The sequence below is a fragment of the Myxocyprinus asiaticus genome, chromosome 3 (assembly GCF_019703515.2).
Source record: "Myxocyprinus asiaticus isolate MX2 ecotype Aquarium Trade chromosome 3, UBuf_Myxa_2, whole genome shotgun sequence".
Taxonomy (NCBI): domain Eukaryota; kingdom Metazoa; phylum Chordata; class Actinopteri; order Cypriniformes; family Catostomidae; genus Myxocyprinus; species Myxocyprinus asiaticus.
Window position 1 is genome coordinate 8,653,267 of NC_059346.1, and position 27,799 is coordinate 8,681,065.

At 41.9% G+C, this 27,799-nt stretch overlaps 1 protein-coding gene across 1 annotated transcript in view; it reads right to left on the reverse strand.

Moving 5' to 3' along the window:
• The window catches only part of LOC127430129 (kinase suppressor of Ras 2-like), a 166,957-nt gene that overhangs the window by 52,938 nt on the left and 86,220 nt on the right, over positions 1-27,799 (reverse strand). The window lies entirely within an intron of this gene.

Below are 27,799 nucleotides of genomic sequence, written 5' to 3' on the forward strand. Positions count from 1 at the left end.
CACTTGCTTAAATGACTGGCGTCCTGTTGCTCTGACCCCCATCATCAGCAAATGCAGCAAATTGAGAGACTAATCAGAGATTACATCTGCTCTGTGCTGCCTCCATCACTAGACCCATTGCAGTTTGCTTACCGCAACAACCGCTCCACTGATGATGCCATTGCATCTACAATACACACTGCTCTCTCCCACCTGGAAAAAAGAACACTTATGTGAGAATGTTGTTTGTAGACTACAGCTCAGCATTCAACACCATAGTGCCCTCCAAGCTTGATGAGAAACTCCAGGCTCTGGGCTTAAACATCTCGCTGTGCAGCTGATCCTGGACTTCCTGTCAAGCAGACGTCAGGTGGTTAGAATGGGCATCAACATCTCCTCATCACTGACCCTCAACACTGGAGCCCCACAGGGCTGTGTTCTCAGCCCACTCCTGTATTCCCAGTACACACATGACTGTGTGGCAACACACAGCTCCAATGTCATCATTAAGTTTGCTGATGATACGACAGTGGTACAGCCTACAGAGAGGAGGTGCACACTCTGACACACTGGTGTCAGGAGCACAACCTCTCCCTCAACGTCAGTAAGACAAAGGTGCTTGTGGTGGACTTCAGGAGAAGAGATAGAGAACACTGTCCCATCACCATCAATGGAGCACCAGTGGAGAGAGTCAGCAGCTTCAAGTTCCTAGGTGTCCACATCACTGAGGAACTCACATGGTCCATCCACACTGAAGCCGTTGTGAAGAAGGCTCATCAGCGCCTCTTCTTCCTGAGACGGCTGAGGAAGTTTGGAATGAACTGCCACATCCTCACACGGTTCTACACCTGCACTGTAGAGAGCATCCTGACTGGCTGCATCTCCGCCTGGTAGGCGGTGTGTGAAAAAAGCTCAGAGGATCATCAGAGACTCCAGCCACCCGTGCCATGGGCTGTTCTCACTGCTACCATCAGGCAGGAGGTATCGCAGCATCAGGACCCGCACCAGACGACTTCATGATAGCTTCTTCCCCCAAGCAATCAGACTTTTGAACTCTTGATCTCCCACGATCAAAATACATCAGCACTGCACTTTATTACCCTTACTCTTATATCTCACAAATTATATTATTAGTATATTATATTCTCTCTTAACAACACACTGGCAACTTACTATCAACCGACAGCCTGAATGTCAATACAGTACAATACAACCTACTGTACATTTTATATATACTATATATACTTTTTTATTGTATAATGTGTATTCTATATTGTGTGTATTGTATACTGTACATTATATGTTATTATTTGTATATTGTGTTGTGTGTAATTATGTGTATATTAGATTTTAAATTGTGTTGTGTAAATCTGATGTTTATTGTAAATTGGTATATGTCTCATCACTGTCACGACTACTATGTTGCTCGGAACTGCACCCAAGAATTTCACACACTATTGCACTTGTGTATATGGTTGTGTGACAATAAAAAGTGATTTTTTTTTTTTCTTTTTTTGATTTTCAAATGACTTTTATGTAAATATTTTACTGTTTTAGTCTTGTCCAAGACATTATAAAAATATAAATTAAGACATGTGCAAATTATGATAATCTAGACAAAGAGTGAAATAAAAAAAATATAACCATAAAATGATTTCTATAAAATTTTCCCAATGTTATGGTGTAATTGCCATCATAATTTTGCAAAAGTTAGTGTACTTGATAACTAAGTCAACAAAAGTGTTAGTGAAGACGTTGCTTGAAATATGAGTCAAGTGATGTTTGAAGAAAACAAAAGATAATTTTAAGAAAATTAAATGTAAATATAACTTGTGAGGAGAATATTTGTATTGCCTGTTATTTCCAATCAAGCTGTAAATGTATGCAAAATTATGCAAAAAGCATATTATATAATTAAATTGTGTGTATTTATGACGCATAAAATGTTAGCTATGAAATTAGCCTTAGAAAGACAAATTAGTTTTTTTCTTATTATTTCAGAAATGTTAAAAATGTCATTTCCATCACTGTCATTTCCGCCACAGAATTCTATTAAACACAATACAGAATTTGAGATGTGCAAGAAATGACACTGTAGTGGGAATTTCCATGACTTTCAGGAGAAAAAAAAGACATCAATTTCCTGTGATAAATCTAAACACACTGTTGGACATTGTTAGTAGAAACATTTTTTATATCGTAAGAGTGTACATAATGCACATAATAACCAACAATCATGCCACGCTCCAAATCACTGAGATCACATTTTTTCCCCATTCTGATGGTTGATGTGAGCATTAACTGAAGCTCCTGCATGATTTTATGCACTGCACTGCTGCCAGGAAAGCAGGAAAAATGGGCAAGCCTAAGGATCTGAGAGACTTTAACAAGGACCAAATTGTGATGGCTAGACGACTGGGTCAGAGTATCTCCAAAACGGCAGGTCAGGCAGGTCAAACAGCAGTGGTTAGTAGCTACCAAAAGTGGTTCAAGGAAGGACAACCGGTGAACCGGCGACAGGGTCATTGGCGCACAAGGCTCATCGATGCGCATGTGGAGCGAAGGCTAGCCTGTCTGGTCCGATTCCACAGAAGAGCTACTGTAGCACAGATTGCTGAAAAACGTAATGCTGGCCATGATAGAAAGGTGTCAGAACACACAGTGCATCACAGCTTGCTTGCGTATGGGTCTGCTTAGCCGCAGACTGGTCAGAGTGCCCAAGCTGACCCCTGCCCACCACCGAAAGTGCCTACAATGGGCACGTGAGCATCAGAACTGGCCCATGGAGCAATGGCAGAAGGTGGCCTGGTCTGATGAATCACATTCTCTTTTAGATCATGTGAACGGCTGGGTGAGTGTGCATTGTTTAGATGCACAGCAGGATGGCAGCAGGATGCACTATGGGAAGAAGGCAACCGGCAGAGGCAGTGTGATGCACTGTGCAATGTTCTGCTGGGAAAACTTGGGTCCTGGCATTCATGTGGATGTTACTTTGACACGTTCCATCTACGTAAAGATTGTTGCAGGCCATGTACACCCCTTCATGGCAATGGTATTCCCTGATGGCAGTGGCCTCTTTCAGCAGGATAATGCGCCTTGCCACACTGTAAAAATTTTCAGGAATGGTTTGAGGAACATGACAAAGAGTTCAAGGTGTTGATTTGGCCTCCAAATTACACAGATTTCAATCCAATTGAGCATCTATTGGATGTGCTGGACCAACAAGTCCAATACATGGAGGCCTCACCTCGCAACTTACAGGACTTGAAGGATCTGCTGCTAACGTCTTGGTGCCAGATATCACAGGACACCTTCAGAGGTCTTGTGGAGTCCATGCCTCGATGGGTCAGAGCTGTTTTGGTGGCACGAGGGGGACCTACGTGATATTAGGCAGGTGGTTTTAATGTTGTGGCTGATCGGTGTATATATTTTGTATATACTGTATATATATAAACTTGAGACCTCATAATGATTTCCATATTAATGCCAAGTTCATAATTCCAAACAACACCCCTTAAAGGTGGTAAAATCAAATTAACACACAATATCTTGAGCCGTTTTGCACCAAAACAACAACAAAACAAACAGCTAAAGTATTTGAAATTAGGTATAAAAAACATATAACAAACATAAAATGTAAAGCAAGACCGCACAGACTGCATTATAATTTTACTTTAACATGATTTGTAGTAGTTCGAGACAATACCAATAATAGCAAACCAAATTTTTGCAAGGTAATTCAAGGAACTGAGACCATTATTTAAAAGATAAATCCTGAAATTCTTAAATAGATGAATCACAGTGAATTATAATAATCTGACGTCTGCTGTCATCGTTTAAATGGAAAAGATCTGCTAAAAGCTAAATGGAGGCTTGATAGACAATAATCACATTTGCCTCCCACAGCCCTGTTAGTTCAAAAGGCCGTTAATCAGATTGCTCATGCCCAATTATACTCCATTTTATGATTAAGTGGGAGATACAAGGACAAGCACACATGCCCACACAACAACACAGCACGCACGCACATACACAAACACAAACAATAGTCCACTCTGACTTATTCTCTAAGGGTAAGATATGAAAAGACATGATGAACCTTGTGCACATAACCATATGCCCTTGATTGCATCCACTTAGAAACAGACCACCGCTAGGCGGTTCAATACAACAGCAAAACCGTCAGGAGTCCTAATCTCATATACTGTATATATATATATGTATATACTGTATATACTTGAGATTTCCAATGACTGCCTCTGTCAACGTGCATTCCATATCAAATATGAATGTGAGCTTGTCTCCATCTTGACCTCAGCATTCTGCTCGACTGGCTCTTTCAGATAGATCAGGACATATATGACAATCCAAATCTGACCAGACCTTTGATGTCATATTATGATTTGAATTGCTGGACCTCTCTTGAAGTGATCTTGAGAGGAAGAATGGCAAAAATATATAGGGTTTGGTCTGCATGGTGTGGTTTATAAGTACAGGAGCTTTGGAATATTTTGATGATTGATGATGATTTTGACCACGGATAAAGTTGAGTTAGAGGCTATAAAATCTACAATCTTTCCATTTTAAGGTGCCGTATATAATTTCGGGGTGTTGGCGGCACCAAACAGAATTGCAAAAATAGTGACTGTTTTAAAACAGGTTTCCCAAACATGCTTCATATTTTCCATTAGTTGGCCAAACAAGTAGTCCAGCCCCAAACACACACCACTGGTTGGGCCAACATTGGCATATCGTGTCACTCAAACAATCCGTTTGGTGCTGCTAGTGTGTTTAATTATTATCAGTTTGAAAATCCGTTTGGTGCTGCTAGTGTGTTTAATTATCATCACAGAAGATCTAATTTTCTGGATGCTGTGCCTTTAAGGAATAGTTCACCCAAAAATGAAAATTAATTATTCACTTACCCTGATGCAATCCCTGATGTGTATGACTGTCTTTCTTCAGCAGAACACAAATAAAGATTTTTTTGAAGAAGATAGAGCTCTGTCAGATCAGTAATTGATCGACTGGAGTCGTGTGGATTATTTTATTGCTGCCTAAATGTGACTTTTGGACCGTCAAAGTGCTGGCACCCGTGTATTTCCATTATAAGGACCTGACAGAGCTCTATCTTTTTCTAAAAATCTTCATTTGTATTGTGCTGAAGAAAGCCAGGCACTAGAGGTCTGCAACCTGACCCGGGCCCGATGGGACAGGGTGCATAGAGGGAACTGTTGTATTGTTTCATTTTATTCCAGATTGTTGTGCACCAGGTGAAGTTTCAGCGCATAAACTATAAGTCAATGCTTTTTTCCCTTTCTGCTCTAGTGTACTAAAGGGGTTGCCGTGTTTTGTTAAAACTGTGTATGTTTACTGTTTCAGTACTGTTACGAATGTTGCCTATATGCTTATATAAAATACAGCCTATTGCAACAGTACTTGCTAGGAGAAGAAATTAGATAGTAAGCGATTTCGGGTTCGGGTCGGATTCGGGCTTAAAATATGAAATATAAAATATTGTTCGGGCTGGGTAGGGTAGGGTCAGGTTCGAGTTTCATTTTAAGGCCCGTGTAGACCTCTACCAGGCATACACATCTGGGATGGCACCAGGGTAAATGAATAATGAGAGAATTACATTTTTGGGTGAACTTTTTCATTAAAATAATGGATTCATTTAATTTTACTATAATTTTATAGATGCAAGCACAAAAAGCCTACGTTCAAGCAGTTTCAAGCCATGTGTCGTTCTAGCACATACATTTATTTACATATCATCCAAATGTATGTGTAAATTTTAAAAATGAACACCTAAGAATACTAATAACATCACAGAAAAAATTATTTGAACTTGCTACCTTAAGTTTATTCTGAACAAACTGTACTTTATGTATTGTAACGGTAGCCTGCTGGTAAGTAGCTGTGCAGTGTCTAAACCTCACCCCCCTGGCCTCAAGAGGCACACTAGCGACTGACGCTTGATGCAGTTGCCTTTAGCCTCCTCTTTAGCGTGGCCGCCTCCCATGCCGGTGTCTGAGAAATTGAGTCCCCCCCTGCAAATCGGGTCTCCCTCTGACTTCACAGCAATTCCATTGGCTGAGGGACCTATAATGGGTACTATATTCACTGTCTGAGTAGAAATCCTTAAAAATCGTTTGATGATGCATGTCGATATAACTATGTAAATACGACATTTAATGACTTTTAAACCATAAGTTACACATAATAGTATATAACTTAAGTTATAGATTGTGAAATTAAAGATGTGTCATTGTTGGTGTTTTTCAGTTAGCCTAGACTTCAATGACATGCTATCACGATAACATGATAGGATTTTGCTCAGGCATTACAAGCGGTTACCCCCATGGGTACTCGATTTACCGGGCGGACTCAATTTATCATGACACCGGCTGAAGCCCCGTTCACATTGTCAGTGAATTTGTTGCTGCAAGCAACAGGACACCATTAATTTTCAATGAGAGCTGGCGACTTCCAGCGACACGGGCGACAGCAACAGTTGACGAAAGAATGTGGGCAAGCGACGAGACAAAGTTGAGAAAAGTTTAACTTGATGCAAATACAGAGCGATATTGCACCGCGACAGCCAATGAGAAAAGACACTGAAGCTCTCATCATGTGTATCCTGTGAGATAATGGAGATGAGTGCAGGAAAGATGGAGGAGTTGTTGTTGTCATCGATTTCACTGTTCTATATCATGTTTCTGTAACAACTAACATGGATATAATAAAACAGTGATGCGTGGAAAACCGTGTCAGAAATTGTCAGCATTCTGAGTGAGTTTGATTGATACATTGAAAGATCGATCTTTGTGTTGATATAATGCATTAATGTGTATACTCTACTGTGCATGCTTCAGTTCAGTGTACTATTGTACATCCTAATTGCTGCAGATATAAAAGACCTTAAGTAGCATTCTTTCTTATATCGAGGAGGAATCAATCTCCTACTAAATGTGCTCTTCTGTGCAACAACAATGCTGTGTAATGGGTGAGAGGTGTTGTACATAATGGCTGTGAGCTTAGCCAGCATTCTTCTCTCCATCACCACCTCTAGGGGGTCAAGACTGATCCCCAAAACAGAGCTGGCTTTCCTTATCAGTTTGTTCAGTCTGTTCAAGTCACCAGCCCTAATGCCGCTCCCCCAACACACAACAACATAAAAGAGTACTGCTGCCACCACAGACTCATAGAAGGAATGGAGCATTACCCCCCAAACACCAAAATATCTCAGCCTCCTCAAAAAATAGAGTCAGCTCTGGCCTTTTTTTATATATAATGTCTGTGTTGGTGGCCCAGCTCTCCAAGATATTTATAGGAGGTAACTATCTGTTATAGTAACTATTATAGGCAAAACAAATTATTCCTTGTCAAATAAGAATGATATATTTGTTTTACTGGCAATCTAGCTCATCTGTGATCAGATTTTCTGAAGCTATGGCCAGTTGTGCAGTAAACCAATAACGTTAGAGCGACAGCAGTAGGAATGCTCAATAGAGATAAGAAATACATAGACTAGAGACAATTAGCGACAAAGTCGCTGACAGTGTGAACGGGGCTTGATGCTGTTTCGAATCCCGCTCGGAGCGGGTCAAGCAGGACTGGTTACATTCGTATTGGTGTAAACAAATGGGCTTTCTTGTTTTATGTTTCACTGGTGATCAAAGTCAATGTGTGCTTTTTTGTTGTTGTGTTTTGTTGTGGAGAAGATTATTAATTGGGTTATTTATTATTCATTATATCATTATTCTGTATGACTGGCATAACTTATGGTTATGTGTTTTATGATTTTTCATAAAAACTGACAAGGGCAGATTTTATATAATTTGTAAATGGTATGTAAATATTTGTGTGTTTTGAAAAAGGTCTATTACATGTGGTACATGTCAAGGCACATCTAACAGGTTTCTTTACCCCTGATATAATTGGTTGCCAAAGGGATTTTGAGAGTCACCAGGTGGTGTGTTTTGAAAATGTTCATAGACACAAAAAAAAGCTTGCAACAGCCTCACTGATTGTGCTATAGACCTAACATTTGAAATATAACTTATTGAGACCTGTGGCTTTGAGACCAATGCTTTTCTGGATGTCAAAGCCATTTTAGCACAAAAAAAAAAAAAAATCAGTTTCAGTAAATTAAGGCTTGTCTGTTATATAAATTTGGGGTCATTAAAGCCCAAGTGTCTTCTTTCAGAGGATACATAAATTATGCCTGTAGCCCAAAGGGTTCAGAAACTACAACCATTTTAGTTAGGGTATGCCAATTCATGGTATGTACTCCAAAATGGGGGTGGCCTCAATAGGTTAAAGGTATTTCATAAAACAAAAATAAATTAGTCATGTTTAAAGTAATGTAGTAATGTTTACTCTAAAGACATTTTTATCTGTTGTGTATGTAAATATTTGACAAATTTTTTTAAACAAAAATAAGTATCTGTCAGTATTCTATGGTGATTACAATGATAAACTGCTGAGTGATAACTACTAACTGCAGCCTGTGCCAGCCAGACATCACTTTAGTCTACTATGATGGAATTCACAGAAGATGAACTGCTGCCAACTCCAACCGTAAAACATGGGATACTTCACTGGCCACTGCCTGAACCTTGGCCTTAGGATGGACTTCACTGGAAATGAACTGCCACAAGATTCCAGCCAGACTGCGATGCCCCTTACTGACCTCTGCCTGCATCATCTTGGTCATAGGATTGAGTACACTCACTTAAAATGGAATATTTGTTGGAAAAACAAAATATTTGCCAACAAAAGCCTTCAAAAGCGAACCACTGAAAGGGACTTTAAAAAAGTCAGACTGAAATTTTTAAATCGCTTTAAATGCCCGGGATTTGCTTGTTTTCATATTGAAGCACTCTCTGTAGTCATTCATGGATACATGTCATAAATACGTGTTCATTTGCCATTTGAACCAGCTTTTCTTTGCGTGTCTCCCTCACTCTCTGCACGTGTGATAGAGGGAGAGAGAGCATGCACTCTTATTCAAGTGACCGTGAGAAAAAGGCACTTTTTGATAAAAACATAAAACAAGTAACTCTGAACAAACACTTCGATGTTCACAATACATAAGTCTGAAAATGTCTGTTTGTATCTTACCTCAGTTTCAGTGAACTTGTTTACATTCAGCTGGTCTGTTCGCTGATGAAGTTTGTTAGAGGTGTATACTGTTTGATATCTATACATATCATGCTCTGGCTTTCAAGAAACAGGACAAATTCCTGACTTTAAATAAATAATTACGTGTGTAGGACGTTTGCATTGTAGGGATGTACATGCAGATTTCAGATATAAAATCGGTGACTGAATGACTAATGTTTACTCGCTGAAATGAGATGATTTCCCATTAAGTCATTAGGGACATTGGAATGTTTGTGCATAGCAATATGGCGGCGCAGTGGCTTCACTGATATGACGTCATGAGCAATCCAGTTATATATATATATATATATATATATATATATATATATATATATATATATATATATATATATATATATATCAGTGAATGCAGTGATATTTTTAGACAAACCCCTTGCTTACCTGTTCCTATGGTAACCACACTAAGTTTTAAAGGAGACATGGTAACCAGCAACAGAAAACGTCCTGGTTACTTTCGTAACCTCCGTTCCCTGATGGAGGAAACGAGACATTGTATCGATGTAGTGACACTAGGGGTCACCCTTGGGAGCCCCAAACACCTCTGATCTTTGAGAAAAGGCCAATGGGAATTGGCGAGTGGAAATTGCATGCCACTCCCCCAGAAATACAGGTATAAAAGGAGCTGGCTCGCAACCACTCATTCAGGTTTTGTGCTGAGGAGCCGAGACATTTCAGCGGGTAGTTCAGTGTTGTGGCAGGAGGGACACAGGTTACAAAAATAACCAGGACATTCCCTATGAGAAAGCAAACCGCAGGAAGGGCCTGTGTCGAGGTAAAACCGAGATGTGGAAGTACGCGTCCTTCAGGTCTACCGCCGCGAACCAATCTTGATGCTGGATGCTCGCTAAAATGCGTTTTTGCATCAGCATCTTGAATGGGAGTCTGTGCAAGGCCGGTTCAGTACTCGCAGGTCCAAGATTGGCCGCAACCCACCGCCTTTCTTTGGTACGATGAAGTAGGGTCTGTAAAACCCCTTCTTCAGCTTGGCAGGAGGGACAGGCTCTATCGCATCCTTCCGTGGAAGGGACGCGATCTCACCCATCAGCAGATTGGTTCTCGCCCATCACCAAGGTGAAGCGGATGCCGTTGAACCTGGGCGGACGCCTGGCGAACTGAATCGCGTAGCCGAGTCAGATGGTCCTGGTCAGCCACCGCAATGGGTTGGGGAGCGCAAGCCATGCCCCCAAGCTCCAGGTGAGAGGGACCAAGGGAACAATCGCGTCGGACGTACCGGCAGGTGGGGCCTCGCAGCGTGGCGGATCCTGAGGCGTCAAGTTGGGGGGGGGGCTCAAGCCACGAACTCGTGGCTGTGCTGAGTCTGGGGACATCGAAGCACTTACCTGGCTCCATATACCCACCATAGGACCAGGGGAGGAGGGAAATTATCCTCGCGGCCTGTTGCAACCATCCTGGTGTGGGTGCAATTGTGCCACAGCTGGGCGTGCAGGGGCTCGGGGTCCGCCTCCGGAGCGCCATGCCTGCCATAAAGGTGCGGTGCCCGGTGGTCGTGATAACGACGGGTGTGGACACCGAATGTGTGACCCAGGAAGTGAGGAAACCGCTCTTTTCTTGAAAATGTGGGAACCGCAGCCCTTTGGGCGTGTGCCGAAATCATAAGAAAAGGAAAACAAAGATTCTCCTCCCGGCCCTCCACCGGGGGATGGAGTGGTCTGTTTACCAGCTCCAGATCTGTAGTGGCTCACCATCTCCCTGGGTTGCCCATCTCAGGGGCACTTCAAAGCCTTCCTCGGGTTCTTAGCAGCGGGCCATGAGATGGGTGGTGTCTGCTTCCTGCAGGTGGCTCCACGCCAGGGCCGGCCTCCTGGGGCAGGCTGCAGCGGAGCCGGTGTTGCTGCCACAGGGGGACGCCATTGGCGATGAGCAGACGGGGTGCAGGATCTTGATCCGTGCCGCGGCAGGATGTGCTGGATAGCCTCCATCTGCTTCTTAACCGTCGAGAACTGCTGGGAAAAGTCCTCGATGGTGTCACCGAATAGGCCAACCTGGGAGATGGGGGCATCAAGGAATCGTACCTCATCAGCGTCCTTCATCTCGACCAGGTTGAGCCAAAGGTTGCGCTCCTGGACCAACAGGGTGGACATCGTCTGCCCGAGAGACCGCGCTGTGACCCGGAGGGTGAGATCAGTCGCCAAGCGCAGCTCCTGCATCAATCCCGGGTCAGAACTACCCTCGTGCAGTTCTCTCAGCGCCTTGGCTTGATGCACTTGCTGGAGAGCCATGGCGTGCAGGTCAGAGGCGACCTGTCCAGTGGCACCGTTGGCCTTATTCGCCAGTGATGACGTAAGCCTCCAAAAAGTCCAAAAGAAACATGATTATTGCTTAGTGCAACAACTTGCAGACTTTAAAAACAGCACACAGAAAACTAATATGACGATACCAAGGTACAGTGAGGGTATCAGATGTTAATACCGTGGTACTTTGATAAGTACCAAGGTACTGAATGATTACCATATTCATGTAAAATGGTATTTACATGGTACTTCAAAGTTATACAAATAATACAATAGAAATCAAATCATGTCACCCCAGAATGGTGGAATGATTGAAATAAACAATGAAAGAGAGAGCAGTCTTTCTTTTAGAACTACTGTAAGTTAAAAGAGAAAATTCATTCAAGTCTTCACCTGAAAAACAGTTTCACTGCAGGCGTGTTTTTTCCGCAGGCAGAGAAACAGACCTACATGCTTGTGAACACAAACCTGTTTCGCTCTAGGTAAATTTGTATTTAATTGGTGCATCTCAATAACAAACTATTCTACAAATGTAACTAAAAATAACAAACTCACCAGAGGCATGTGTCTAATTTATAGCATCATTCACATGCTGCTTTTTTTTCGTCTTTTTTTAACCAGTCATTAAAATACATCATGTTGATTTAATCACACTATTAAAGGGATGGTTTGCCCAAAAATGAACATTCTGTCATCCTTTACTTACCCTCGTGTTATTCCTTATGTCTTTTTTTTGCCTCTGTGAAATATAAAAGAAATGTAAGGCAGAATAGCAGCCTCAGTCACCGTTTACTTTCATTGTATGGATAAAAGATGCAATGTAAGTGAATGGTGACTGACAAACTGCCTAACATTTCCTTTTTGTGTTCCACTGAAGAAAGAGAGTCATTTGAGTTTTGAACAACATGAGAGTAAATTAGGACAGAACTTTTATTTTTGAGGATAAACAATCCCATTAACTGTATCAAGTTTAGACATAATTCAGACAAATTCTCGACTCTGTTCATACCAGATGAAGCAACAGCTGGCCAGTTGTCATGATCGACCAATCACATGCCTATGTTTGTGATATAAATATCACAGGCATCTTAGAAGCAACTAGACAAAACAAAATGATTTGTAAAATAATTACTTATATATTGTAGGAATCCACTTCTTAGTGCTTTGTAGAACACTACAAATCCCCATTTGTAGATTTACAGTCTTCATGATTTGATAAGATTTCAAATAACAGCACACCGAGTCTTATTCAAAAGGGGGAAAATAACTGAGCGACACTAAGTACTTTAAACACCTGCTGTAGACCTACTCTTTAATAATGCTGTGGATTTGATTGATAGCTGGAGAAATTACACTATAAAAGTGCTACATTGCATCTTTATGTCATGAAGATAAATTGTCATAGTCATTTCAAAATTACAGTTAAGCGCTGGCTTTTGTATTATATAGTTAAAATGTGTTCACTAGCTAGAAGTCAGCTTGCATGCTCTGCTGTTCTTCATAATTCAGGTTTGTTAAAAGTAGAAACAAGAATGACATTAAAAGCAATCTAAACACTTTCTAGAAAGTTATAGATCTTTGTTCATTTGAATAGCTGCACAGTCCAGCATGTTTTATATATATATATATATATATATATATATATATATATATATATATATATATATAAACATATTTTGCATTTATTCTTTTGGTGTGCCTTCCCTTGGGAAAGAAAATCACATTTGAAATCTTGACAATTTAACAATTTTTAAAATGTCAATTCTTTCTCCTAGACAGCAATGAGAAAAATTGAAAGCAAATAGAGACATTTGCTTAGGCCTCTTGCTACTCAGATTTGTCTCCTGGGTAAAAACCCCAGTAATCACATGTGTCTCCTCTAAAGAAAAGGTCTCAACAATGTTTCAAACTTTGCTCAGATTTGCCAAGATATTAAAGTCTGCCAAGACATCAAAAGTCAGAGATCTCAATATGAACTCAAATATTTCTCATACAATTTTTTCCAAGATGTATAAATGTTTCTACATTAATAGTATAGCTCTACTGTATATTCTTAAAACAATCATTCCATACTTTTATGTCTCGTTTATGTTTTTATTGGTTGATACTTGATAAATGAATCATACAGTAACTAAGAACTCCATTAAGTCTTCTAAGCAATGAAAGCACAACCTCTGATCAATAAATAAAATACACTAATAACAATAAATTAATTTATAATTAAGAATGCACCAATACAAAATATACAATTATGCAGAACAAAATTGGCCAGTATCAATACTTATGGTTTGGTAGTTCTACTTTTTTTCAGGTATGCTACCTTCTTTCAAATCATGGTTAATTACACAACTTCAAAATACATTTTAATCTCTGTCTATGGCTCACTGTTTTTTAACAACTGGGCGATATCGGATAGCACAGATAATTGCTTTTATTGGCCGATAACGATGATTGGTCGCTATTTATAACCTATAAAATGAATAAAATAAAAAGCAATAAAATTTGTATCTAGTTTGTTTTGTATCAAATTATATACGCTATTTTCTAAAGCTTGTGCATCACTAACATAATAAAATGTTTGCCGAAAATCCTGTTGTCTGCCATGTATAAGATATCTGCTGCCACCTGGTGGACGTTTCCAGCATTTCTTGATGGAAAAATATCTTTAAACATTTTCCAAAAATGTCTGCTTTTGTATTACATGCACTTGTTTTTTAAAAAAAAAAAAAATTTAATTTTTTTTTTATGTGAAATCTTTGCTGATTTTAATAAAGTAAAAGTGACAGTAAAGATTATATTGCTACTGATATTTTAAAATGAGTATTTGCTGAATATAAGCAACTTGTGCTTGTTTAAACTATTGTATATTATTTCATTGAAAAAGCCAGTTGAAATCTATGTATCAAATATGATACAACAGGCTTTTGAGTTATATCTCTCAATCACCATTACATATAACTAATATTTCTGTGTATTTTCATACATGCAGCCTGCTCTGTCATTATAAAGATCTCATTATTTTACATTACAAGCTATTATGATGTCATCTTACCATAAGTTACTGAGACCCAGCTAAAAAGTTTTACAATTTCCCTTTTTTTAAATATAAATATAGTGTTTGGTGCATAAAATACTTATGATAAAAATCGTTTATTGAAAAAAGTATATTTTATCCATATTGTATTTGATGTGTTGAATTGAACTGTGATACATTTCAATCCATATCCACAAAACATTTGGTATCTCTGAAAAGCCCATGGAGTCCTCTGATAATACCCCAAGATTTACCACTGTAGCATGTATGGGCTAAGAAAAACATAAATAATAAATGTCCTATACAAAAATTAATTGCTAGGCCTCGGGATGATAATGACTTTTAAAGACTAATTTATCAAATATGATACATTAAAAAAAACATGTACAAATGTTTCTGTTTTTTACGATTTATTTTTATAGTTTGTCTAAAGGTACTAAAAACAGTTTAATGAAAGAAGAAAAAGACAATTATTTCATATGTCAGGCTTTACAGGGTTATTTTTGTTGTCCAGAGTTATACTCTATGTAAGCATTTTATAGTATTTCATACACTACTTGTTTACTGTGCCCATGTCAAATAAACTTGAAACCATGGAGTATGGGCCTCGGGCACACTGTTGTTTTTTGTGTTGAATAAAACTGTCACTGCATGCAGAAAAACAGCAGACGCATTACCAGGGCTGACGACACTCGTGAGGTCTGCTTACTGCCACAGTGTCCGGCCTGGAGCCCCAGCAGGAGGTCCAGAAACCAAGTAATGCCATTACAGAGACTGCCAAAAACCCAATGAGATTAGACCTCTGCAACTGGCTTATCGGAAATTCAACTAAATAAATATCTTTCATCTGGTTTCAAAACCCAAGCTCTGGAGGAATTTAGTTGAATAGGTAAAAATATATAAATATATAAATAGCAGTGGGATTTCATAAAGAATTTTCATAAAAGTTTTCCAAAAGTGGATTGTGTTTAATACCACCAAGCTCCAAAATGGACAAAAAAGCACAATAAAAACGTCATAAAAGTGGTCCGTATGACTTGTATGGTATGTTCCAAACCATACAGCACATTTTTGTGAGAAACAGATGTTACACCGTGTCTGGTAGTGTTAATTTTTACATAGTTTTTTGTTTTAGTCATAGTTTTAGTCTTCTGACAAAAATGTCCTTTAAAATTAATCAATATTTCGTTATGTCATTTTCATAAATTTTAGACAGTTTTACTCTGACTAAAATGGCATATAATTTAGTCAATGAAAATAATATCTTTAAGTTGATTATTATGTGCAAAATGACAAAAACCTGTATCAAACTGTAACAGACCAAACTTTAATAAATTATTTAAACATTTAAAAAAATATACAGTATATACAGTATATTTTTTTTTTTTTATGTAACCCCTTACAACCTGAAGGCATTTTTAAGGATTTAATGCTTAAATAGCATACCCAAAAGAAAGAACTTTTAACTCTAAAAATAGCAAAGAGGGTCAATTGCATGGTATATGTTTTTAGAAAACCTTTCAAAATTTAAAGAAAATATAGTAACACTTTCTATGAAACCCATATTAATAATGCATTATAAAGGCATAATGATGCATTAGTAATTTCTCATAATACACCTTATAATATGCTATAACTTCTCATAAATAATTATAACCACAATTATAATACATTATAATACTTACCTATTTATAGTTATACATACATTATAACACAAGTAACATCCAATTTTATCTGCAGAAGTTATAAAGTATTATATACAGTATATTGAAAAAAATAAATAAATAAATAAAAAAATAAATATATATATATATATATATATATATATATATATATATATATATATATATATATATACATAATAGGTATGCTTTAAGTAAAGTGACAAAAGCAATGTGTTCCTATAAACATCCATGTTTAAGTGGTTATAAGACATTACAAGTCATGCTGGAAGTTGTATGCATTACACATGCACAAAATACAAAATAACACACATTCAATGAAAATTTTGAGATATTACAAAAAACATTTGTTAAGGTAAATGGTAAAAATATATCAGAAACTCTCTCTTGAGGAAAAAAATATGTATGTTGATCACACATAGCCAGTCTTCTTAGGTGTAAACACACCCAAGAATAATAATAATAATAAAATTAAAAAATCAAACTGATCCTATACTGGACTCTGTTCAGTAACTATAATGTTTGCACATCTTATTTGGAGACCTATTTTATAAACTTCCATTGTATAAGTTTGACTTGTATGTATAGTATGTTAAAAGTTAATGTTATAGCTGTTTATAAGAAGATATATTGCTTTTGTAACTTAAAGTGGACAAAGACCACTTATAATATGATCATATCATAAAGACTTTTGACTGTTTACACTATGCTGCTTTTGCATGACAGCACTTATACGATTAACTGTTGCTTGTGACATAATGCATTATACTTTAAAGTATTACTAGGAATAGGGGAAGTCTTATAATGTATTATAACTGTAGTTCCCTATCTGTCACTCACTCGAGGTTGTGTCGATGTAGTCACACTAGGGGTCACTCATGGGAGCCCGAAACACCTCTGGTCTTTGATAAAAGGCCAATGAAATTTGGCGAGTGGTATTTGCATACCACTCCACCGGACATACAGGTATAAAAGGAGCTGGTATGCAACCACTCATTCAGATTTTCTCTTCGGAGCCGAATGTTCAATGATCACTGAACTGAATTCCCACGGCTGTTCATTCACCTCTGCTGGATCGGCTTCTCCCCCCTCTGCACGGGTGCACTGCAAAGAACGCCCCTGGGTGCTTCAGCAGAAATAAAAGAGTATATTCTAAAAAAGAGTATATTTCTCTAAAAGAGCGGCACACACGGAACGTCTTTTTAAAGATGCCTTTCCGTTTGTGTGTTATTCCTGGTTGCGCTCGTTATCTCTCGCCTTCTGACAGCCACGATCACTGTTTTTCATGTCTGGGCACTGCTCACACGGAGACAGCGTTCGTGGATGGGTCATGTACTCATTTCGAGAACATGTCATTGGCAACGATGCGGTCGCGGCTTGCCTTCGTAAGAAAGCAAGCCACCCCAGAGGCTCCCCGTCTCGGTCCTTCTATCCACGGGTATGAGGCCAGCGCGGCTAGCACTGGGGGCGATTTGGGGACCCCAATGGGACCACCTCCGCCGGGTATCCCCCCACGGAGCTCCCATTCCCCAGCACACTCATCTGCCCCGATCGGGCTTCCGGATGAGTCCACCGGCTCGTCTCACGGAGAGTTCGACCTCTTATTCGAAGCACACGAAGGTGATGAGCTCTCGAGTGCAGCATCGGAGAGTGGGCTCGTCCAGTCGGACGCGGAAGCCTCAGCTGAGCTCCTCCCTTCGGGTGCGGTTGCCCAGTCACAGGCTGACGTGGAGATGATGGACATGCTTTCCCGGGCAGCCGCAAATGTCGGGCTAGAGTGGAACCCTCTGCTCTCCCCTGAACCCTCACGGCTCGATGATTGGTTCCTAGGCTCGCGGCACCGCTCACAGCCACACCCCGCCCCCGTTCCTTTCTTCACGGAAGTGCATGAGGAGCTGACAAGGTCGTGGGAGGCACCTTTTACTGCCCGGTCCCGATCTTTCAGCTCCCCCGCCCTCACTACCCTCGATGGTGGGGCGGCCAAGGGCTATTCGGCAATCCCCCCAGTGGATAAGGCGCTAGCGGTGCACCTATGCCTGCAGAGTGCCGCCACCGTCCAAGGCCTATAGGTTTATGTCATCCCTGACGGCCAAAGCTTATGGTGCCGCTGGACAAGCCGCCTCCACCCCGCACGCCATGGCTCTCCTGCAAGTCCACCAAGCCAAGGCGCTAAAGGAACTGCACGAGGTAGTTCCGCCCCGGGATTGATGCAGGAGCTGCGCTCGGCGACCGACCTCGCTCTCTGGGCAACGAAGGTCACGGCGCGGTCTCTCGGGAGGGCGATGTCCACTTTGGTGGTCCAGGAGCACCACCTTTGGTTCAACATGGTCGAGATGGGAGAGGCAGACAAGGCACGGTTCCTTGGCACCCCCATTTCCCAGGTTGGCCAGTCCGGCAACACTGTTGAGGACTTTTCCCAGCAGTTTTCAGTGGTGAAGCAGCAGACAGAGGCTATCCGGCACATCCTGCCCCAGGGCGGCTCAAGATCCTGCACCCTGTCTGCAAAAACGCTTTCTAGAGAGCGTCTGGCATTAAGACTGGTTCGCGGCGGTAGACCTGAAGAACGCGTACTTCCACGTCTCGATTCTACATCGACACAGACGCTTCCTGCGGTTTGCATTCAAGGGTCAGGCGTATCAGTACAAGGTCCTCCCTTTCGGCCTGTCCTTGTCCCCTCGCGTCTTCACGAAGGTCGCAGAGGCAGCCCTTGCCCCGCTAAGGAAAGTGGGCATTCACATCCTCAACTATCTAAACGATTGGCTAATCCTAGCTCACTCTTGGTATGTGTTGTGTGCACACAGGGACCTGGTGCTCCCGCACCTCAGCCGACTAGGGCTTCGGGACAACTGGGGAAAGAGCAAGCTCCTCCCGGTTCAGAGCATCTCATTTCTCGGCTTGGAGTTGGACTCAGTCTCAATGACGGCACGCCTCACGAACGAGCACGCACAGTCAGTGCTGACCTGTTTGAAGGTGTTCAGACAGAAGACAGCGGTTCCACTGAAACTGTTTCAGAGGCCTCTGGGGCATATGGCATCCTCAGCGGTGGCCACTCCGCTTGGGTTGATTCATATGAGACCACTTCAGCACTGGCTTCAGACTCAAGTCCCGAGATGGGCATGGCGCCGCGGGACACATCGCGTGACTATCACGCCGATCTGTCACCACCTCTTCAGCCCTTGGACCGACCTCACGTTTCTACGGGCAGGCGTTCCCCTAGAGCAGGTCTCCAGGTGCATCATGGTTATGACAGATGCCTCCAAAACGGGCTGGGGTGCTGTATGCAATGGGCACGCAGCCACTGGCTCCTGGTCAGGCCCGTGGCTACATTGGCACATCAACTGCCTCAAGTTGCTGGCAATTCTGCTCACTCTGCGGAGGTTTCAGCCACTGATCCAGGGCAAGCATGTGTTAGTTCAGACAGACAACACGGCAACAGTAGCATATGTCAACTGTCAAGGCGGTCTGCGCTCCCATTGTATGTCACAACACACCCGCCATCTCCTCCTGACTCCACCCTCAGTTGGTCCAGCTGATTTGGAGTTGATTCGGGCAGGCACAGGTAGACCTGTTTGCCTCCCAAGAATCCTCCCACTGCCCACTCCGGTACGCCCTGACCGAGGCACCTCTCGGTATAGACGTGCCGGCACACAGCTGGCCCCCTGGACTTTGCAAATATGCATTTCCCCCAGTGAGCCTACTTGCACAGACCCTGTGCAAGGTCAGGGAGGACGAGGAGCAGGTCATCCTGGTAGCACCCTACTGGCCCTCCCAGATATGGTTCTCGGACCTCACGCTCCTCGCGACAGCCCCCCCGGCGAATTCCCCTGAGGAAGGACCTTCTTTCTCAGGGACGGGGGACCATCTGGCACCCGTGACCAGACCTCTGGAATCTCCATGTCTGGCCCCTGGACGGGATGCGGAAGACTTAAGCGGCCTACCACCCGCAGTGGTAGACATGATAACTCAGGCTAGGGCCCCCCTCTACGAGGTGCCTGTATGCCTTAAAGTGGCATCTGTTCGCTAAGTGGTGTTCTTCCCGAAGCGAAGACCCCCAGAGATGCGCAGTCAGATCAGTGCTTTCCTTCCTGCAGGAGAGGTTGGAAGGGCGGCAGTCCCCCTCCACCTTGAAGGTGTATGTAGCCGCTATAGTGGCACACCACGACACAGTGGATGGTAAGTCCTTAGGGAAGCATGACCTGATCATCAGGTTCCTGAGAGGCACCAGGAGGTTGAATCCCTTCAGACCGTGCCTCGTTCCCTCATGGGACCTCTCTGTAGTTCTTCAGGGTTTATGGAGAGCCCCCTTTGAGCCCCTGCAGTCAGCTGAGCTTAAGGAACTCTCTTGAAGACTGCCCTCCTGACTGTGCTCACTTCCATCAAGAGGGTAAGAGATCTGTAAGCATTCTCTGTCAGTGAAACATGGCTGGAGTTCGGTCTGGGCTACTCTCACGTGATCCTGAGACCCCAACCGGGCTATGTGCCAAAGGTTCCCACGACCCCTTTTAGGGACCAGGTGGTGAACCTGCAAGCACTGCCCCAGGAGGAGGCAGACCCAGCCCTGACGTTACTGTGTCCAGTGCGTGCTTTACGCATCTATTTGGATCGCACACAGAGCTTTAGAGTCTCTGAGCAGCTCTATGTCTGCTTTGGTGGACAACGGAAAGGAAGCGCTGTCTCCAAGCAGAGGATTGCCCACTGACTCATTGATGCCATAACAATAGCATACCACGCCCAGGACGTGCCGCCCCCGGCAGGGCTACGAGCCCATTCTACCAGGAGTGTAGTGGCCTACTGGGCCTTGACCAGTGGTGCCTCTCTAACAGAAATTTGCAGAGCAGTGAGCTGGGCAACACCCCAGTAGTGTTCACAAACTGTGTTCCCTGGATGATTTCCTCCGAGCCCTGTGGCAGACAAGTTTGCGGAGAAACTCGCTGCCGGCTCAGTACACGTGCTAACTAAGCCCTGTACTGGGGTAGGTGCTCCGCATGTGGTGGTTCTCCGTAGGTAACCCCATGCGACGTATATCTTCTGCTAATTCATTTCCCTGTTGGTAAACTGCGTCTTCCTTGGGCAGAGGCCCCTCTGCCCCAGTCACCATGCTTGTAGAAACTCCTCCCCCATAGGGTAGGACCTACCATTGGACTTCTCCACATGACATACTTCCGACAAAGCTCGGCAAGACCATGTGACGTATTTCCACTCAAATACCCGCCCCCCAGGTGTGGTCTCCACAGTGTCTTCCCCTTGGGAGGGACACCCCCCGATGTAGACCTGGTGGCCCCAGTCAGTTAATTCCTTTTTTGGGGAGAGAAAAAATAAGAGGATAAGAGGCCACGACTGGGCTAGCCTGTCTCTATCTTTTGGGCAGTCGACTTGTCCCCAGAGGGCCGTTCGACACTCATAACAGTGCTGGGGGAGGTTACGTGTCGGCCTGGTGCGCTGGCTACGAGGCACACAGTGGTCTGCCCGTCACACACCGCCAGTTCACATAACACAGTTCAGCCAGTTGCAGCGTTTCGTTTTGGGACCCCTAGTGTCACTACATCGACACAACGTCGAGTGAGTGACAGATAAGGAACGTTCTGCTTACTTGCGTAACCTCTGTTCCCTGATGGAGGGAACGAGACGTTGTGTCCCTCCTGCCACAACGATGAACTTCCCGCTGAAATGGCCGGGACCTTGTCTCGGCTCCTCAGCACAAAACCTGAATGAGTGGTTGCATACCAGCTCCTTTTATACCCGTATGTCCAGGGGAGTGGTATGCAAATACCACTCGCCAATTTTCATTGGCCTTTTATCAAAGACCAGAGGTGTTTCGGGCTCCCAAGAGTGACCCATAGTGTCACTACATCGACACAACATCCCGTTCCCTCCATCAGGGAACGGAGGTTACGCAAGTAACCAGAATTTTATAATTATTTATAAGAAGTTATAACTTATTGTAAGGTGTAATATGAGACATTATGAATGCACTATATTGCATGTATAATGCCTTTACAATGCATTACAAATATGGGCTTCATAGAAAGTGTTACCGAAAATATATTTGGATCACGCTCAGAAACTCATGATACAACACTGCTTACAAAACACACAAAACATGAGCGCTAAAATACACTTTTCAGTTATTATTCATGTTTGACATGATACCTTTTAGACAGAAGGTATGGAAGGTCATCAAATTAACTTTGGTCTTGTTCTCCAACATGACTATACCACAAAAAAAAAAATTGTTGATAGTGCAAAGCAATCCAAAGATATAGTATTTGGAACAAAGGTGGAGATAGGGGACTTTTTTATCAACCTCTCCAAGCAGGTTTTAATGAACATACAGAATAACTGAAAACTATGAATGCAAAAATCTAAAACAAACATATACAAATATCAACTATCAACTAAGCACCCAACAATGAAATTCAGCTCTCATGTCCAATTTATGCCATCACTTCATAAAATGTGCGTTGAGCGCCCTCTTGTGCGCAGTCTGTGTATGCGCTCTCTGGGTGGTTTACCCCATCTAGGATAATGCTTGTTTCCAAATATGTAATCTAACTCTCTAGACAGCCAGTGAGGACGATCTGACACATCTATGACGTAAAGGATCATGTTTCAGTGAATCTGTCGCCATAGAGACGCAATAAGTGATAGCCACCATAGCTGTCATGATGACACTCTTTGAGCAATATTTCAGGATCTATATATATCATATTACAACAAATGTGGGCTTGTTTGATTCGGAGCCATCTGCTGTAAGTTGTGATATGCCATTTTGTATATCATGTTAATTTATCGTGAAGTTATAAACCAAAATGTGATAATAATTCTGTTTTCTCTGTTTATTATACATTTGCATTTCACACGCTAATACTCAGTGTAGTTTGATCTCTAAGTGAAACAAATTTACTTGTTACATTCAACTAATCAAGACCTTTCCAAAGATATATGACACATGGCTGTGTGATCTTTTTGATCTTTTTACTGGTTCTAAATATGATTGTTGTGATCGCAAAATTGCGAATAATGTAATAGTTCTACTTTGTCATCAAATTAAAAAAAAATATTTTAGAATTGATAAGATCATCTTTATGCATTGTAAAGATAAGAGTCTAAGCTTTAAAACAACACATATTTTGTGCAGATCAACCTACTGGTTGTTGAGTAATACCATAATATAATTTGTTTTCGTGATCAGCTCCTGAAATAGCATATAATGTATATAATGAAGTATTAACTAATCTTTAGAAGTTAGCCTTCTGTATTCTGTATTCTTTATGCTTTAGAGACTGTTATTGATTTTGCATGTTTAGTCAGTTAAAGATATTGCATTGCAGGTAAAGTGTTTTTTTAACGGAAACAGCATATTCACATTGCAAGTTACGCATTGCAAATTATGCATATTATGACTAATGTGTAGCTTAGTTCAAGTTCACCTGTTCATTTGCTTCCATGTCTGTGCAGATGTAAGTTGTAATATTACATATACTGTATGTTGTGGATAAAGTAAAGCAGTTCATTTTGCCGGTGTCCAGTGCATTCATTTTACACAGCTCAAGCAGGAAAATCCCTAGCATACTGGATTATTGGATTAGATGAATCCATATCTAATATGTTTTTTCTGTTTATATCTTGCACTTTTAATATCTTGCAGTATTATTTTTTCTCATCATATTTTTGTCAACAGTATGCTTTAATAAAATCGTTTAATTATCATCATGATGCGTCTTTATCGTCTCGTATTCATTGTCGTTTGAGAAATCAAAAAAACATTCGTCAATGAATGTTTTCATCAGTGATTTCATTGATGAGATTAACAGTGGCGTTAAGTCGCTTAACAAGCGAAAACTGATGCTGTTTGGCTTGACGCACAATTTTTTAATTGAACACATTTGCGAATGAGAGGGCAAGATTATCAGTGAATAACGGCTTTCTCTGTTTCCCACACAAAGCTATACTACAGCTTGGAAAAATAGCGCACCAATCATATGGATTATCATATGCTTTTTTGTCCTTTTTGGAGCTTGGTAGTATAAATACCCAACCACATTTGTTCTATGAAAAAGAGCAGCTTGGACATACTGCCTAACATCTCTTTTTGTGTTTCACAAAGGAAAGAAATCAATACAGGGCTGAAACAACATGAGGGTGAGTAAATGATGACAAAATATTCACATGTTACAGAAAAAGGACTCATGGTAAACTCGTGGTAAAATACGCTGACTACCACACCTGGAGTTCGCTAGTTCACTAGTTCGAATCCCAGGGCATGCTGAGTGACTCCAGCCAGGTCTCCTAAGCAACCAAATTGGCCCAGTTGCTAGGGAGGGTAGAGTCACATGGGGTAACCTCCTCGTGGTCAATATAATGTGGTTTGTTCTCGGTGGGGCACGTGGTGAGTTGAGCGCGGATACTGCGGTGGATGGCGTGAAGCCTCCAAACACGCTATGTCTCCGTGGCAATGCGCTCAACAAGCCATGTGATAAGATGTGCGGGTTGATGGTCTCAGATGCGGAGGCAACTGGGATTCATCCTCCGCCACCCGGATTGAGGTGAATCACTACGCGACCACGAGAACTTAAAAGCGCACTGGGAATTGGGCATTCCAAATTGGGTGAAAAAGGGGAAAAATCCACACAAAAAAAAGCACTCATGTACAATATACACACCAGACTGTCACATACAGGCCAAAGCGTGGAGGGGTCTATAATTCATAATTCTGGAAACAAGCAGTCAAAACTTTTTGGTCCATCTGTGGAATAATGTCATTTTAAAACAGAGTGTTACCACATGTGTCATTTTCAGTCTTCTCACATCCACACTGGCTGCCTTCGGCCCATTATTCCTCTAATAGCCCATGCTAAGAGGCCCCGCAGTAGAAGATATTGGGTTTGGACAATATGCGCTCACACGTAGCCAGGTGTCTTGGGACACGACCTTTAATAGGTGATGAGACGGGAAGTCATATTGTGAACAGAGACCACAAAGAAAGTTGTAATTGCCTGAAGTGCGTCATCAGATGTCTGTCAACACTGGCTGTGATTAAATGATGTTGACCAAGCTAGAAAGCTGTTTCAGTGTCTTTAAACAGGTACAAGTATGTGGGGTAAAGCTGTGGAGAATGTGCATCTCAAGTGACAAACATTCCGTTTTAATATCAGTGTGGCTCCTTTCACAGGTTACTCAAGTTCTGTATTCATGGCTGTGTTTTAAAACATAATTTCTCACCTTTTATTACTTCTAATTATAACATCATGTACTGTGGGTATGTTTCAAAAGTAGAGAAATGCAATCGACCAAATATAATTTATTAGTTTTGTAACTGTCAAAATTAGGCATTCTGAATTATCCACCAATGATTTTGAAATTCTGTAAATTATTCTGTTTTAATGAAAAAACATGACAAATTTCGAATGTCAAGTAGCCTACTCTTCACGCTACCGGACCAATGTGTTTGGTAACACTTTACAATAAGGTTGTACCAGTATTCATTAACATTAGGTAACTACATTAGTTAGTATGAACTAACAATGAACAATACTTTTTTAGCACTTTATTAGGAACACCTGTACACCTACTTATTCATGCGATTATCTAATCAGCCATTTGTGTGGCAGGACTGCAATGCATTAAACCAAGCAGATACGGGTCAGGAGCTTCAGTTAATGTTCACATCAACCATCAGAATGAGGAAAAAATATGATCTCAGTGATTTGGACCGTGGCAGGATTGTTGGTGCCATATGGGCTGGTTAGAGTATTTCTGTAACTGTTGATCTCCTGGGATTTTCATGCACAACAGTCTCTAGAGTTTACTCAGAATGGTGCCAGAAACAAAAAGCATCCAGTGAGCGGCAGTTCTGTGAATGGAAATGCCTTGTTGATGAGAGAGGTCAACAGAGAATGGCGAGACTGGTTCGAGCTGACAGAAAGACCACGATAACTCAGATAACCACTCTGTACAATTGTAGTGAGCAGAATAGCACCTCAGAATGCACAACATGTTGAACCTTGAGGCAGATGGGCTACAACAGCAGAAGACCACACTGGGCACATTATTAGGACCATAGTGTTCCTAATAAAGTTCTCAGTGAGTGTATATTCCCAGAAATGGCTTTTATTTGTTCTTATTAATAGCATGTTTCCATGGTGTATTAAAATAACATTTTAACATACATATAATTGCTTTATTAGTAATTAAAAGTAATTAAAATAATGTTTTAATAAAACAAAAAAGAGTGCAGCCCTCAAGGCTAAAGGGAACTGGGCTTTTTAAAGTTCAGTACCCCTGATTTAGTAAACTCAGCAAAAAAAGAAATGTCCCTTTCTCAGGACACTGTATTTTAAAGATAATTTTGTAAAAATCCAAATAACTTTACAGATCTTTATTGTAAAGGGTTTAAACAATGTTTTCCATGCTTGTTCAATGAACCATTAACAATTAATGAACATGCATCTGTGGAACGGTCGTTAAGACACTAACAGCTTACAGACGGTGGGCAATTATGCCACAGTTATAAAAACGTAGGACACTAAAGAGACCTTTCTACTGACTCTGAAAAACACCAAAGGAAAGATGCCCAGGGTCCCTGCTCATCTGCGTGAACGTGCCTTAGGCATGCTGCATGGAGGCATGAGGACTGCAGATGTGGCCAGGGCAATAAATTGCAATGTCTGTACTGTGAGACACCTAAGACAGCACTACAGGGAGACAGGAAGGACAGCTGATCGTCCTCGCAGTGGCAGACCACGTGTAACAACTCCTGCACAGGATCGGTACATCCAAATATCACACCTGCGGGACAGGTACAGGATGGCAACAACAACTGCCCAAGTTACACCAGAAATGCACAATCCCTCCATCAGTGCTCAGACTGTCCGCAATAGGCTGAGAGAGGCTGGACTGAGGGCTTGTCGGCCTGTTGTAAGGCAGGTCCTTACCAGACATCACCGGCAACAACTTCGCCTATGGGCACAAACGCACCTTCGCTGGACCAGACAGGACTGGCAAAAAGTGCTCTTCACTGACGAGTCGCGGTTTTGCCTCACCAGGGGTGATGGTCGGACTCACGTTAATCGTCGAAGGAATGAGCATTACACCGAGGCCTGTACTCTGGAGCGGGATCAATTTGGAGGTGGAAGTTCCGTCATGGTCTGGGGTGGTGTGACACAGCATCATCGGACTGAGCTTGTTTTCATTGCAGGCAATCTCAACGCTGTGCGTTACAGGGAAGACATCCTCCTCCCTCATGTGGTACCCTTCCTGCAGGCTCATCCTGACATGACCCTCCAGCATGACAATGCCACCAGCCATATTGCTCATTCTGTGCATGATTTCCTGCAAGACAGGAATTTCAGTGTTCTGCCATGGCCAGCGAAGAGCCCAGATCTCAATCCCATTGAGCACGTCTGGGACCTGTTGGATCAGAGGGTGAGGGCTAGGGCCATTCCCCCTAGAAAAGTGCCTTGGTTGAAGAGTGGGGTAACATCTCACAGCAAGAACTGGCAAATCTGGTGCAATCCATGAGGAGGAGATGCACTGCAGTACTTAATGCAGCTGGTGGCCACACCAGATACTGACTGTTACTTTTGATTTTGACCCCCCCCCTTTGTTCAGGGACACATTATTCCATTTCTGTTAGTCACATGTCTGTGAAACTTGTTCAGTTT